This window comes from Myotis lucifugus, unplaced genomic scaffold (genome assembly GCF_000147115.1).
Source record: "Myotis lucifugus unplaced genomic scaffold, Myoluc2.0 scaffold_44, whole genome shotgun sequence".
NCBI lineage: Eukaryota > Metazoa > Chordata > Mammalia > Chiroptera > Vespertilionidae > Myotis > Myotis lucifugus.
The window spans coordinates 825,322-831,591 of NW_005871092.1; positions in this window are offsets into that span (position 1 = coordinate 825,322).

Genomic DNA, 6,270 nt, shown 5'->3' on the forward strand with positions numbered 1-6,270 from the left:
AAGATGGAGGGGAGAAGGGTAAAGCAGCACACAGTTGACTTAACACTGTCCCAACTTCAACAGTACTGATAGTCCAGTAAGAGACAGAAAAAGAAAATTTTAGAAATAACATAGAGATCCTCTTGCAAAACCTTGGAATTTTCAGAGATTATTTGGGTGCAGTAGCGAATGACAAGGACAGGGAGCTTGTGAACAGTCTCCTGAGAGGAGGTCTGTCCAGGCCTCCAAGCCTTAAAATATCTTCCTCCACACTACCAGAATTTGCTCACTTATAGCCAAACCATCTGAAATTCCATTGATTAAATACACTTTGAATTAAATAAAAATAGTTTTGAAAACAGAAGTGCCTTTGGGCATGTTCTCATTCTATCAGTAGCTCTGAATTTTGGGTAAAATAGTTCAGTTTACTTTTTTTTTTTTTTTTTTACAAATAGACAAGACCAGAAGATGGAACATGTGGGGTATAGACTACTGGGGCATAAAGTATCTTATGGCCCGAAGAGTATTATGGTAGTCAAGGGTGAAGCATGACAGTTGGAGGTTTAGGGACATGAAAAGCCTGGGTGATAAGCAGAAGATAGGAGAGCTATAGGAAGAAAGGATGCTTCCAATATAAACCTTATTCAATCTAAGGTCATCCATCTGCTCTGGAATGAAGCAGAAATTACTACACTCCCTTCTTTTTATAACCTCTCCCTTTGAGTGCTTTTTCTTACCTGCTTTCCATCTTCTTTCTTCTTAACTTTCACCTCATCCTCTCTGCTTACTCCCTCTTCTTTCCTTGCATTCATTCGTTGAGTCAAAGCCTCACCTCCAAACCAGTATTACATGCATTGTTGTACTATAAGTTAAATCAGATTGTGTCCTGACCTGATATAGGAACTATCATTCTGAAGAAAATGTGTTGAGAATTTGCAACCAAGCTCTGACCAACGTGGCTTAGTTTGGTTGGGCATCATCCTGTGCACTGAAAGGTTGCTGGTTTGATTCCCAGCCAGGGCACATGTTCAGGTTGTGGGTTCAGTCCCCAGTCAGGGTGCATATTGGGTATTGAAGATTATTGGGTGCATATAGGAGGCAGCCAATCAATGTTTCTCTCTCACATCAATGTTTCTCTCTCACTCTCTCCATTCCTCTTTCTCTAAAATCAATAAAAATATATTTTTTTAAAAAGACTTTGCAACCAAGTTACAACCACACTTTGAAACAAACAAATAAAAACACACACAAAAACACAGGGTATAATTTGGATCCTGGATTCTTCTGCACTCTGAGGTATAGGTTATTTATTATCTGGTTATACTAATCCTGGCTGAATGATTTTCCAAAACCAGCTGACTCTGGAGAGCCTGGGTCTAGTTGGTACCTCAGCTCCATGACAAACATGTTGGAAAAGTGATAGAAACACAAGAGGTAAAACACATTTTTTCCTCCAAATTACCACAGATTTTACTGTGTCTCTGTTGATTATAGCCATTCAAAAGTAATCATGTTAATATCACTGTATCATAAACACTTCCCTGCTTGCCTTTTATTGAAACTGCTTGGAATGCATCCAAAACACTTCCTATTCTTGATCATTTCATTAAATCCACAAAAGAACATGTTCGGGGATTAAATGCTCTGCCCTGAGATTTTGTGCAAGAGTATTATGGCCCGAAAGGCTAGCCAGTGATGATGTAAATAGACCCGACCCTTACAGAGAAGCTAGTTCAGTGAAATAGAAGTGTGTTGTTGTTTTTTCTTTTTGAACATAACATTTCCACATGGTGTTGGTTACTTTGTGGATATGGGGCTATTCTTGAGTTTACCACGTTATGTTGGTTAAATAATTATAAATGACTACCCTTTAGCTTATCAAGGCTCAAATACCTATCATTTAAGCCACACTACTAGATATAAAGGTATAAAAAGCCAGAAACTCCATAGCTGCAGTAATGTTCTTCCCACGGAGGTTTGACAGATGGTTTCAGGTGAAGGTCCCTCCTATAGAGCTACCATCTGCATTACAGATGCACCCATTAGGCCAAATCCTGACATTAGTGCATATAAATCCATGATTTCATTTGGGTCATTTTATAATTGATTCTTTTGATTCCCACAAGAAACTGGCCTTACGTGAAACAATAGATAAAAGAAGATGGTATTACTCAGGAAGAGGTTTTAGAGCACAAGAGAATATTAAAACAATGACCTGGTCTATTCAATATGATACATTTTAATTGTGAATTAACATAAGAATCAACATAAATGCACCACCATTTAAGAACAAAGTCAGCCCCCAAAAGAGCTAGCAGATGATTAAGCTTGGGTTTAGAGGTCTTAGCCTCCTCTTGTTGCTTCTATGAACTTCTTTTAAAAAAAATTTCTTTATTGATTTCAGAGAGGAAGGAAGAGGTAGAGAGAGATAGAAACATCAATGATGAGAGAGAATCATTGATCGGCTGCCTCCTGCACACCCCCCACTGGGTATGAAGCCCGCAACCCAGGCATGTGCCCTTGACCTACTCATTTAGGTGTGCTAGATCCCACACAGAAGATGCTTTTGAAGCACTGCTTTAGGAGGCAGCATGAATTCAGACAAGACAATGACCAAAACAATATAGAATTTGCTTCAAGCTCTGGCTACAGAGGTCTATTTCTCTCTAATGTCTGGTGGTCTGACTACTAGACTTAAGTACAGACTGATCTCATAACACTGAACCAAAGTTCTGTTAACTCCTTAAGTGCCAAGAGAGCCTTCCCCCTTCAGAGTTCTACCTCTGGAGTATTCTTACTTCAGATCAGTTAAAATGTTCCTTCGAACTCTCACAGCATCATCTGTGATTCACAAACACATTGCAATAAATTCATTTCATGCAACTGAACAAAGGGTTTGAAGATAAGATGTTGTTAGGCTGGTTTCTGGATTTAGACAACTGCCCTTAGAGGTCCTCTAAGTTCCATAGGTGTGGCAGCTTGCCGACTAGTACTGTCTTTGAGCATTCTGTGACCATTATGAAGTTCCCCAAATAGTCCATGGAGGAGATTCCCAGCCATGGCTCATGATTGGCATGTGTCAATGGAGGCCACCCAAAATTGGTGGATACACTAACAGAGTTCAACGTTGAAGGTGAGAAACAAAAGTCTCCTTATGAGTAGACACTTGTTTCAGAATTAAACAGATTGAATAACTTGGCCAGAAGGCCATAGCGATACTGCAGTTGGTGTAAGATTATGTGTCACCATCTCCTTATTCACCTTCTATTTCTGATTGGACAGGTTTGGGTACATATAGCTCTCATTTAATTATTTAGAATAAATTTTTGCCATGCAAGGAATCAGGTCAAGGCTCTATTTCTTTATCATTCCCACAGCAAATATTTTGGCAAGTAAGTCTGGGAAAAGGGGATGCCCTATTTCTAGTCCTTGTTATTTTCTCTTTCTCATCAAAACCCATTTCCTGCCTCAAACACAGAAATACTCTACTGGTGCCCTTCATCATGTCCTTGAGGGTGGGGGTGATGGGAGTGTCTCAGATTCAACAGCCCTGACTCCCATCTCTCCCTTGGGTTGGAGAAGGCAAACATAAAGGCAGTTGTTGTCAAACCAGGAAAGTAAAAAGTGGCAAATTATAGACCACATCTTTCCACCCTCCTGGAAGAAGGAAAGGCCCCTGGCCCAGGTGGGTGTGTGGGACAGCAGAGCCACTGAGAGAGATCACACCTATATCAGGTGCCACATCTCCCCATCAGAGCTTCCACCCAAGTGGTTCTGAAGGCAGACGCCATGAATTGGCATTTCCATGTCACTTACCCACAGATCACGTATTGAAGCAGGACCCTGGCACCAGCAGCTTCAAGCTCTAGGATTCAGGGAAGCTACTGAAATTGGTAAAACTGTGGCAATTTCAAGAAAACAAGGATATGCACATGTGCATGAGTGCACACATATACGCATACACACACACCACACACAACATAGATTCTTCAGAGAAAATGGGTTGGGATTCAGTGAGTGCCCTGAAAGGAACACTAGCTGAATGATTGCTTGGTTCCAAAAGTCTCCATGTAGCTGAGACACAGCTCCAGACAGACCAAGGGCAAAGGCAAAAGGCCAAGGGCAAAGGGGGCTGCCCTAGTCCAACTCACAGACTCTCGCTCCAAGACATCAGCAGCCTCCTCACTAGTCCCACCATCTTCACCTTTGCTCCTTGCAATCTGTTTTCCTCCAACAACCAGGATGTGCTTCCTAAAATGCAAATCTCATCCTACCCACCCCCACCTAAAACCCTCAATGGCTTCACATTTTTCTCTAGATAAAGACCCAACTCCTGACCATAACCTACAAAGCCCTATATTTCCTGCTTTCACTTACCTTTCCAACTGCATTTTCAAACATCTGTACACTGTAGCCACACCATTTAGGCCCTCCATTCTCTAGGCTCTCCCCAGCCTCTGGGCCTTTTTATGTGCTGTTCTGCCCCTCTGGACCACTCTTCTCCTTCATTCACTTAGCACACTTATAAATATAGATACTGAGGTACAAATGTGGCTGAGAAATGATAGAAAATGATTCAAACCCAAATTTCTAGCTTACCATTTTAATAAAATTCAAGTGTTATTGATAGGGTTAAATATTTGCCAGCTCCATTGCAAAATACTTACAGTGAAAAAGCACTTCAAACAAAGCTCAGATTCAAATATGATGTTTGTGTTGAAATCACTTAATTAGCAATTTAAACCTATGAAACATAAATCGGATTATAATAGATCTCAACGGGAAGTCTCTACTTCATTCTTCAGAGACCACAGTTACAGTCACCAATACAATGGCAGCTAACAAGAAAAAGCAGAGGCACAGATTCCCACTGATGACTGGTGCAATGGAAGGACTACTTCATTTAGTGTCAGGCATCTGGATTTAATTTTAGCTCCAACACTTACTGCCTGTATGATCTTTAAATGTCTGCTTGTGTAATATTCCATGTCTGCTATATGCCAGGCTCCTTGCTTGTGTTGTATGTACATTACTTCATTTAATTGTCAGATCTGTTGGGTGTTTAATATTATCTGTATCATGTAAGTTGGGAACCTAAAGGTCAAAGACATTAAAATAATTTGACCAGAGATAGTAGCTATTCAATAGCATAGATATAATCTAAATCTAATTCTGCTTGACTTCAAAATCTGATTTCACACTGGCTTGTAGATATAATACACAAGAGAATTTTGAATTTTGAATGCAAAAATATATAGGAAAAGTCACTGATAGTATAACTGACCCTGGGCGAGCATTCAATGTTAGCTCAATAAGGATAGCTACTAGACTTCACAAACAGTTCTCCAAATTGTGTATGTTGATTCTTTAAAGCATATTTGTGGTATAGCAATCAATGTAAGAGTGTCTGTCACATAAGCAGATGACTTTTAGGGAATCTCAGTGTCAGAACTATTGAGATTCTGTTACACCAAAGGTATTCAATGCCCACTACACAACTTTCCCTAATAAAGCCTTCATGTCCAGCTCTAGCCCAGACACTGTTGGGCCCCACACACATCACCTTGCCCTCTTTTATTTCAGTGCATGTGGGCTGAAATTTCAACTGCCAGCCCACAAATATCTTTGCTTTCTGTGGCTCCAGAGCCTCTCTGCCATGTGCACTGCAGGCCCGAAGTGTCAGAGAATTGGTGCCTACAGTAGAAGCTCCCAAATCATGACTGATGGAAGTCAGTGCATAAGCTGTTTAAGTTCTTCACCTCTGGGGGGATGACTCTGCAGCAATGTTCTATACCAGCCGTGGGCAAACTACAGCCCGTGGGCCGGATCCGGCCCATTTGAAATGAATAAAACTAAAAAAAAAAAACACCATACCCTTTTATGTAATGATGTTTACTTTGAATTTATATTAGTTCACACAAACACTCCATCCATGCTTTTGTTCCGGCCCTCCGGTCCAGTTTAAGAACCCATTGTGGCCCTCGAGTCAAAAAGTTTGCCCACCCCTGTTCTATACTGTTTCCAGGGATCCAGGCTGGATAAAACTCCAGATGGCCATCATGGGAACTGGCTTAATAACATGCTCTTATTTTTAACATAATCCTATATAATAAAAGCCTAATATGCAAATTGTCCCCTTGGGCAGTCTTTCCACCAGGAGTTCCACCTGGAGTTTGACCACTCGCTATGACATGCGCTGACCAACAGGGGGTGGCACGGAACATGGCAGCCGTCAGCGACGCTGCACTGGCAGCGAGCGGCAGTGGAGGTGCTGCCGACCCCAATGGGCCC